Here is a 10,281-nt window from a genome sequence, read left to right on the forward strand (position 1 = left end):
AAATGAGGTGGCACCTGTGCAAGGCAATTCACTGCAACACCATAAAAGTGAAAGATTGGAAACAGCCTAACACCCTCTTTGGGCTTTGGGTGACCAAAGGGTATAACCTATACAGTAGAATGAGCTGCAACCATTAAATCAAATAGGGAACAAGAGCCATGGTGAAGTGAAATAAGCAAGGTCCTACCAAGCAGGTAGTATGTTACCATTTGTGTAAAAGGGAGCTTGGAAAAAAAATACATGTTCACTTATTTGCCTGTATACTTGTAACACAGCTCTTAAAGGACTCCTGTGAAGGTGATAACTCAGCCATCCCTGCGGAGGGGACTGGGTGGTGAGAAATGAAAGGACAGGGATATAGGGAGATCTTTCACTCTTCACCCTGTTGTACATTTTGAATTTTGAACCTGTGTATATATTACATTAAAACAAAACAAAGATTACCTGAGCTCTAGTACTTAGAATCACTTACATCACATAAGGACAGTACCCACTTGGTACAGGTCAGCTTAAATTCAAACATGCAAGACCCCACCTTTCCTTTCCTCCACAGCTTCCAACACTTGAACTTCCTGGATTCCCAGAGGTGTTACCAGGCAACTGTGCAACTCTGCTCCATTCCAGAATTGGCTGCAGAAAAAGTGGAGGCAAAGCAAATGGCCTCCCTCCACCCCACCCAAAAGTTGACAGGAGCATGACATTCCATAACCCTGAGGCCAGGCTCTCTCTGGGAACCAGAATTTTCCAAAACACCCAAACACCGGTAGCTCTATGAGAGGATTTCAATAGCATTATCCTTTTACACCCTCCTCCCATCAACCTTTCCAGGACAGTATTATGTCCTTATTTTACAGATGGGAGAATCAAACCAAATGAAAAATTGACAGCCAAAGAATCTTGTCCAAAAATCAAAGGATAGGAATAGAAGACTCAGGATTCGAGCCGGTGTCTTTCTGGACTTACTCGGCTGTGCAGTGGTTAAGACTGTGCTTCCAATACAGGGGGCACGGGTTCGGTCCCTGGTCAGGGAACTAAGATCCCACATTCTGCGTTTCTTGTCTTAAATGGGTGCCAGGGCCTGAGGGTCATTTGGTAGCTCTTTCATTGCCCTCACACTGTTCTCTGGCTCCTTGGTACTTATTGGAAAGTTTATAATAAGGAATTCCCTGGTGGTCCAATGGTTAGGACTCAGCACTTTCACTGTCGGGGGCGGGGACTAGGGGAAGGGGAGGATGGGGTGGCGGGGGAGGGGGGGCCGGTTCCATCCCTGGTCAGGGAACTGAGATCCTGCAAGCTGAGTGGCACAGCCAAAAAAAAAAAAAAAAAAAAATTAATAATAGTCTAAAAAAAGTTACGCCAGTATCCCACCATCAAGAGATAGCAACTACTATTCGGCCCTTGATGAGTGTCGATCTAACACAGACTGAGTACCAAGGAATGATTGAGATCATGGACGAAGTGGATATGGAAGGTGAGGTCTATCCATTTGGCATAGTTGGGATGGCCAGCAAAGGGGATTGCCTACAGAAAGGGGAGAGCGTCAAGTTCCAATAGCGTGTCCTGGGCCAAAATGCACAGACTATGGCCTACAACATCACACCCCTGCGTAGGGCCACAGTGGAGTGTGTGAAAGATCACTTTGGCTTCGTTAACTATGAAGTAGTAGATAGCAAGAAGCTCTTTTTCCACGTGAAAGAAGTTCAGGATGGCATTGCGCTACAGGCAGGAGATGAGGTGGAATTCTGAGAGATTTTTAATCAGCGCACTGGCAAGTGCAGTGCTTGTAAGGTTTGGCGAGTCTGCGAGGGCCCTAAGGCTGTTGCAGCTCCACGACCTGATAGGTTGGTCAATCGCTTGAAGAACATCACCCTGGATGAAGCCAGTGCTCCTTTGCCTAATGGTTCTTCGTCAGCCAAGGGGACTAGATAACTCAGTGGGATTTGGTGCCGAAAGAAAGATCCGTCAAGCTGGTGTCATTGACTAACCCCATCCACAAAGCACATCATTAATCCATTATGATCAAGTTGGGGGGATCCTGGTGAAGGGTTCTGAGTATCTCCCTCTTCATCCCTCCCCAAATCTGGAATACTTATTCTATTGAGCTATTACACCAGTTTTAACACCTTCCTCGTGTTATGTTTAAAAAAATAAATAAATTTAAGAAAACCATTTAAAAATTATGCACAGTTGCAGCCTGGAAAACTGAAGGTGGCGCCTTATAGTATCAATTTTAGGAGCCTTATTTGGTGCATTTAACGTAACTGGTAATTGCAAAATCCACTTTGCCTGTGTAAGTGAAAAATATAGACCGTTACCTTGTTGGCCCTATGAAATTCTGCACTTGATACTTAGTATGTACTCTACCTTGATTACTTCTGGCAAGATGTTCTGCCTTAGCACTCAGTTGCATTCTTTTTCCTTTTCTCCTCTGTTCATTATGCTTTAATTCTGAGGACCATATGATGGTAGAATATATTAAAAATTACAACAATTTGTATAGGCAAACCAGTTCTTTAAGTTGATGGCCAAATGTTATTTTTCATATCATTTATAATCTTGTCACAGTCCACTTAATGAAGTTTGGTTAGATTTCAGAGAAAATTATCTTCCCGGGTAGTTCCCACCCCGCCGCCCCGCCCCGGGATTGGGGGGTAACTTTACCACAATTAGTATATCAGGTGCAGAATTTCATGCAAATGAGGTGTGCCAGCTGTGTGATCATTTAAACGTATTTAAACAAAAACAAGAGGATGAATATGCACAAACCTGCTGCTGCTTATATCACTGCAGCTTCTAGGACCCAGTTTCTTTTACTGATTTCAAAACAAAACAAAACAAACAAAAAATAATTAAAAAGTTGTGCCTAAAATAAAAGAGAGAGATAGGAACTACTAACAAAACATATATGTCCTATAATATGTATTTGTGTGCAGTTTAAACAGGATTATTGTACAAAGCTGGTTTTTAGTCTAATTTTTTCCATTAACGGTTTTTCTTTAACATCTTTTCATGCCATTATATATACTCCTGTGACAACATTTTTCATTACTATATTGTTTTCTGTTCGGTAAATGTGCTATAATTTATTTAACCAAAACTTGACAATAGAAATTTAAGATGTTCCTACTATTTTGTTATTCTAAGCAATGTTGTGATAAACGTCCTGGCAACTAAATCTTGACACATATGATTATTTCCTTAGAATACATTCCTAGAACTGCAATTGTTGAGGGGGAAAGTATGTAAAATATTAAGGGTTTGTAACATGTTGCCCAATTGTCCACCTGCTCTCCTGCAGTGTTTGTGTATATTTCACCGAACCCTGCCTCATTCTCTGAAGTTCATATTCAGTAGGTGGAAAATTTTATGTCAGAAAAAGAGTTTATTTATTTATTTATTTATTTTTATTCTTTATTGGAGTATGGTTGATTTGCAATGTTGTATTAGTTTCTGATCTACAGCAAAGTGATTGTTATACATATACATATATATACATACATATATATGTATGTATATATACTCGTTTGGGGGGGATTTTTTTTGGCCATATCGCGTGGCACGTGGGATCAGGATCAATCCTGTGCCCCCTTCAGTGGAAGCGTGGAGTCTTAACCACTGGACCTCCAAGGAAGTCCCTATATATTCGGTTTGGGTTTTTTTTTTTTGCGGTACGCGGGCCTCTCACTGTTGCGGCCTTTCCCGTTGCGGAACACAGGCTCCGGACGCACAGGCCCAGCGGGCGTGGCTCACGGGCCCCGCCGCTCCGCGGCACGTGGGATCCTCCCGGACCAGGGCACGAACCTGCGTCCCCTGCATCGGCAAGCGGACTCTCAACCACTGAGCCACCAGGGAAGCCCCGTTGTTTTTTTTTGAAATAAATTTGTTTTCTTTTTGGCTGCATTGGGTCTTTGTTGCTGCGCGCAGGCTTTCTCTAGTAGCAGCGAGAGGGGGCTACTCTTTGTAGCAGTGTGCGGGCTTCTCATTGCAGTGGCTGCTCTTGTTGCAGAGCACGGGCTCTAGGCTTGTGGGCTTTGGTAGTTGTGGCACACGGGCTCAGTAGTTGTGGCTCACGGGCTCAGTTGCTCCGCAGCATGTGAGATCTTCCCAGACCAGGGCTCGAACCCGTGTCCCCTGCATTGGCAGGCGGATTCTTAACCACTGCCCCACCAGGGAAGTCCTATATTCTTTTTTATTATGGTTTATTATAGGATATTGAATATAGTTCCCTGTGTTATGCAGTAGGACCTTGCTGTTTATCCATTCTGTATGTAATAGTTTGCATCTCTAATCCCAAATTCCCAATCCACCCCTCCCCCACCCTCCCTCCCCCTTGGCAACCACAAGTCTGTTCTCTAGGTCTGTGAGTCTGTTTCATAAATAAGTTCATTTGTGTCATATTTTATTTTATTTTTAATTATTAATTAATTAGTTTTTACTTTTTGGCTTGCTGAATGGCTTACAGGGTCTTATTTCCCTGACCAGGGATTGAACCCGGCCCTGCACACACACCCCTCACACCCTGGCAGTGAAATCGCCAAGTCCTAACCACTGGGACCGCCAGGGAATTTCCTGTGTCATATTTTAGATTCCACATATAAATGATATTATATGATATCTGTCTTTCTCTTTCTGACTTACTTCACTTAGTATGATAATCTCTAGGCCCATCCAGGTTGATACAAATGGCATTATTCCATTATATTTTTTATGGCTGGGTAGTATTCCATTGTATATATACACCACATCTTCTTTATCCATTCATCTATCGATGGACATTTAGGTTGCTTCCATGTCTTGGCTATTGTAAATAGTGCTGATGTGAACATTGGGGTGCATATATCTTTTCAAGTTACAGTTTTGTCCAGATACATGCCCAGGAGTGGGATTGCTGGATGGTATGGCAACTCTACTTTTAGTTTTTTGAGGACTCTCGATACTGCTTTCCACAGTGGCTGCACCAGTCTACATTCCCACTAACAGTGTAGGAGGGTTCCTTTTTCTCCACACCCTCTCCAGCATTTGTTATTTGTAGACTTTTTTTTTTTAAGTTGGGTTGACTACACAGGTCTTTTTTGCGGCATGTGGGGTGTGCGGGATCTTTAGTTGCAGCATGTGGGATCTAGTTCCCTGACCAGGGATCGAACCTGGGCCCCCTGCACTGGGAGCGCCGAGTCTTAGCCACTGGACCACCAGAGAAGTCCCGTTATTTGTAGACTTTAATGATGGCCATTCTGACCAATGTGAGGTGGTACCTCATTGTAGGTTTTTTTTTTTTAAGATTTATTTATCATTTATTTATTTTATTTTTATTTTTGGCTGGGTCGGGTCTTAGTTGTGGCATGCAGGATCTTTCATTGTGGTGCATAGGCTTTTTATCGCAGCGTGCGGGCTTCTCTCTAGTTGTGTCGTGCAGGCTCCAGGGCATGTGGGTTCTGTAGTTGTGGCGTGTGAACTTCGTAGTTGTGGCGCGTGGGCTTAGTTACCCCGCAGCATGTGGAATCTTACTTCCCTGACCAGGGATCGAACCCGCGTCCCCTGCATTGTAAGGTGGATTCTTTACCACTGGACCACCAGGGAAGTCTCCTCATTGTAGTTTTGATTTGCATCAGAACAATTTTTCTTATGCTTCTTGACAATGGCATTTCTTCTTGTGTAAATTTGCCCAATTTTCTGTTATGATGTATCTCTTTTCTTCATTAATTTATAAGTGTATTTTATATATTAGGCATATAAGCCTCTTTTTTACATATTGCAAAATATTTTCCCTAGGTTATTTGCTTTGCATTGTATTTTTAATGGTTTTTATTTTATTTTTTTGAGACTCACTAAAGTATTTTATTTTGATGTAAGCAAGGCTCTCAATCTTTTCCTTAAAAAAAAAAATTTTATTTATATATTTGGCTGCACCGGGTCTTAGTTGCGGCACGTAGGACCTTTTAGTTGCAGCATGTGGGATCTAGTTCCCTGACCAGGGATCGAACCCAGACCCCCTGCTCTGGGAGCACAGAGTCTTAGGCATTGGACCACCAAGGAAGTCCTAGGATTTTCCCTTTAAAAGATGAGAATTCCCTTGTCTGAGACTTTGAAAATTGCAAGGAATTGACAGCTCAGCTCAGCCTTTTGTGGAGTGGATATTATATGTTGTCAGGCACTGAGCTAGGCCTTATGGTTGCAGAAATGAAAACGATATGGCTCCATCATTCAAATCTCATAGACTAATGGAGTGTGTGTGCTTGCAGGGATTTTGAGGGCAACACCGTTTATTGAGCAATTTAAGTATTCTATTCCGCTCTGAAATGTCACCTTTGACATACATTAAAAAATATACCTGGGGCTTCCCTGGTGGCGCAGTGGTTGAGAGTCCTCCGCCTGCCGATGCAGGGGACACGGGTTTGTGCCCTGGTCCATGAAGATACCACATGCCACGGAGCAAATAAGCCTGTGCGCCACAACTACTGAGCCTGTGCTCTAGAGCCCGTGAGCCTCAGCTACTGAAGCCAGCACGCCTAGAGCCCATGCTCCGCAACAAGAGAAGCCACCGCAATGAGAAGCCCACGCACCGCAACGAAGAGTAGTTCCTGCTCACCACAACTAGAGAAAGCCTGCACACAGCAAGAAAGACCCAACTCAGCGAAAAATAAATAAATAAATTTATTAAAAAATATATATATATATACTTAAGTCTGTTTCTGGACTTGCTGTTCAGTTGAATTGATATCTATGATTATCCCAGTGTCAATACCACATTCTATATTATTATTTTACTTGGACTATTTTCTCTCTCCCTTTTTTTTTTTTTTTTTTTTTTTTTGCGGTATGCGGGCCTCTCACTGTTGTGGCCTCTCCCGTTGTGGAGCACAGGCTCCGGACGCACAGGCTCAGCGGCCATGGCTCACGGGCTTAGTTGCTCCGCGGCATGTGGGATCTTCCCGGACCAGGGCACGAACCCGTGTCTCCTGCATCCGCAGGCGGATTCTCAACCACTGCGCCACCAGGGAAGCCCTCTCTCTCCTTTTTTTAAAGACTAAAACTTTTTTTAAAAATTTATTTATTTTTGGCTGCATTGGGTCTTTGTTGCTGCACGCAGGCTTTCTCTAGTTGCAGAGAGCAGGGGCTACTCTTCATTGCGGTGTGCAGGCTTCTCATTGCGGTGGCTTCTCTAGTTGTGGAGCATGGGCTCTAGGCGCCCGGGCTCAGTAGCTCTGCGGCAGGTGGGATCTTACTGGACCAGGGCTCGAACCCGTGTCCCCTGCATCGGTAGGCAGACTCTCAACCACTGCACCACCAGGGAAGCCCATCTCTCTCTCTCTTTTTTTTTTTTTTTCGGTACACGGGCCTCTCACCGCTGTGGCCTCTCCCGTTGCGGAGCACAGGCTCCAGACGCGCAGGCTCAGCGGCCATGGCTCACGGGCCCAGCCGCTCCGCGGCACGTGGGATCTTCCTGGACCGGGGCACGAACCCGCGTCCCCTGCATCGGCAGGCGGACTCTCAACCACTGTGCCACCAGGGAAGCTCCAATATGTCATCTTTTACATCTGGCTTTACTTTATCTGTTTCTTTTTTTTAAATTTTTTTAATTTTTGGCTGCGTTGGGTCTTCATTGCTGCACGCGGGCTTTCTCTAGTTGTGGTGAGCTGGGGCTGTTCTTCGTTGCAGTGCACGGGCTTCTCATTGCAGAGAACGGGCTCTAGGCTCGCGGGCTCAGTAGTTGTGACTTACAGGCTCAGTAGTTGTGGCTCACGGGCTCTAGAGCACAGGCTCAGTAGTTGTGGTGCACGGGCTTAGTTGCTCCACGGCATGTGGGATCTTCCCGGACCAGGGCTCGAACCCGTGTCCCCTACATTGGCAGGTGGATTCTTAACCACTGTGCTACCAAGGAAGCCCTATCTGTTTCTTAATATGTAGTGAGCCTGACTTCTTTCATTATTCTTCAGTTTTAGGAAATTTCTCAGGCATTTCTCAGACTAAAATGATTGTTCCAGAAGAAGTTGTTATCACACAGAATTAAACTATAGCCCCAGGACTTCCCTGGCTGTCCAGTGTTTAAGACTCCATGCTTCCACTGCAGGGGTCGCGGGTTCGATCCGTGGTCAGGGGACTAAGATCCCGCATTACTTGCAGCGCGGCCAAAAAATAAAATAAAATAAAAGTTGAAAAGAATACAAATAGGGACTTCCCTGGTGGCGCAGTGGTTAAGAATCCGCCTGCCAGTGCAGGGGACACGGGTTCGAGCCTTGGTCCAGGAAGATCCCACATGCCGTGGAGCAACTAAGCCCGTGCATCACAACTACTGAGCCCGCATGCCTAGAGCCTGTGCTCTGCAGCAAGAGAAGCCACGGCAATGAGAAGTCTGCACACTGCAACCAAGAGTAGCCTCCACTCGCCACAACTAGAGAAAGCCTGTGCGCAACAATGAAGACCCAACACAGCCAAAAATAAATAAACAAAATAAATAAATTTATTTTAAAAAGGATACAAATAAATAAACTATAGCCCCAGAATAATTATATACATCATAACCTTACAAGGTAACCGATTGAAGGTTCTCTTCCTGTATTAAGCCAGTTTGCTTCCTAAAAACAAAAGACATATATACACTCAGCTGCATGGCAAATCATTCTTCCTTTCTGAACCTCAGTTGTTTGTTTGTAATCTGTATAACGGGGACTGTAACACTTGAAATCGTGAATATCCACTTGCTTTAACTCCACTCTCCCTCTGTAGGACCACGCCAGCCCCTGGTGTGGCCCTACGGAGGCCACACAAAAGCATGCTCAGAACAGGTACGTTAATTATGGCTACATTTTTTTAAGCTCTTTCAGGTGCCAGATGCACTGAATTTTCACAATGACCAGGTGTGGCAAGTATTGTAATCATCCCACTTTATGTGTCCACTCAAGGTGGGCACATATTTATTGATGACCTGCCTGCTGTGGGTGAGCACTGGCCTGGCACAGGTAAACTTGAAGCCAAGGAGACAATGGTCCCAGCGCATGGTAGAGTGGGGAGACACACACTGCACAGCAGGAAACAAACAGTGAATGTGCAATACCAAGTTAAGAAGGCACCCAAACAGGGTTGCAATGGAGAATAACAAGGAAAGCCTCTTTCAATCAAGTCTTCAGGGAAGGTTGGTCTAAGAAGAGAAACCTTGTCTCAGACTTAAAAAATAAAAAGGAGGGAATTCCCTGGCGGTCCAGTGGTTAGGACTCAGTGCTTTCTCTGCCGTGGGCCTGGGTTTGATCCCTGGTCAGGGAACTAAGATCCCACAAGCCATGGGGCACTGCCAAAAAAAAAAAAAAAAAAAAAAGGAGCCAGCACCTCGCAGGGCTGGGAGAGAAACATTCCGGGCCAAGGAAAGTGAGGCTCAGAGAGGGACAGGAAGGGCACAAAGTCACACAGGGACTACAGAATAAGCCAAGATTTGAAACCCTAATGCCAGATGCCAGTCTCCCCTCCATGACATTCTAGTAACGTTGTTAACGCGGCTAAGTGTGGGGACTCCCACGCAGGAGGTCCGAAGAAAAACCAAGGCCTTGTTTGACGCCGAGTGGACGGATGGCTGCTTAAGGCTGGGGCTGAAGCTACAGCAATGCTTGTTTGAGTGCGGGGAGGATGTATCGCCCTGGGCTCCCAGGTGGGGAAGGGGCGGGAGTTGTACCCCATTGTCCTTCCCTTCCTTCCCGCTCTCAGACTCCAGCTCTGACAAAGCTGTTTTAATAAGTTTATTAAGCCTTTGTCTTAGTCCACCTTTGAGCAGGGGCCTTTCCGGGTGGGGGAGGGATGGGGCCTGTGCTGGGTGGAAGCAAAGGCCGAGAGGCAGAAAGCGGGCAGGCCAAGAGGGAATCTTGAGGCCTGGAGGGATTGAATTGACTTCTCAAATGTCACCTCCTCCTGGAGGTCTTCCTTGTCTGCCCTAGATAAAATAGTTTTCCCCAGATGTACCCTTATCCTTCTCTGTTCCCTTCCCCTGCTTTGTTTTTCTTCTAGTCTTTGACTTATAGTAGGCATTCCATTAGAATTTGTTGAATAAAATAGTTATTTGTGCTCTTCCATTGTGAGAGGCATGGGGCTGGGCCTTTTAGCACCACATCCTTCCCACCCCACCCTCCATCTCCCCGGTAGTAATGACCCTAGGCTTCTTCTAAGCCCTTTTTACCCTGTAATTACTTATGTGTCAATGCTCAGAGTGTATATTCCAAGAGAGCAGAACTGCTTGGTGGTGTCAGCTGCTCCTGAGCACGTAGGGGGTGTAGGATAATCATTTGCTGATAAATGAAT

The 10,281-nt window shown here is 45.2% G+C and overlaps 1 pseudogene; it reads left to right on the forward strand.

The window, feature by feature from the left end:
- Positions 1-1,401: 1,401 nt before the first annotated feature.
- On the forward strand, positions 1,402-2,162 carry LOC131761509 (cold shock domain-containing protein E1-like; annotated as a pseudogene).
- The last annotated feature ends 8,119 nt before the right edge of the window (positions 2,163-10,281 follow it).

Source organism: Kogia breviceps, chromosome 8 (assembly GCF_026419965.1).
Source record: "Kogia breviceps isolate mKogBre1 chromosome 8, mKogBre1 haplotype 1, whole genome shotgun sequence".
In the NCBI taxonomy this organism is placed as follows: domain Eukaryota; kingdom Metazoa; phylum Chordata; class Mammalia; order Artiodactyla; family Physeteridae; genus Kogia; species Kogia breviceps.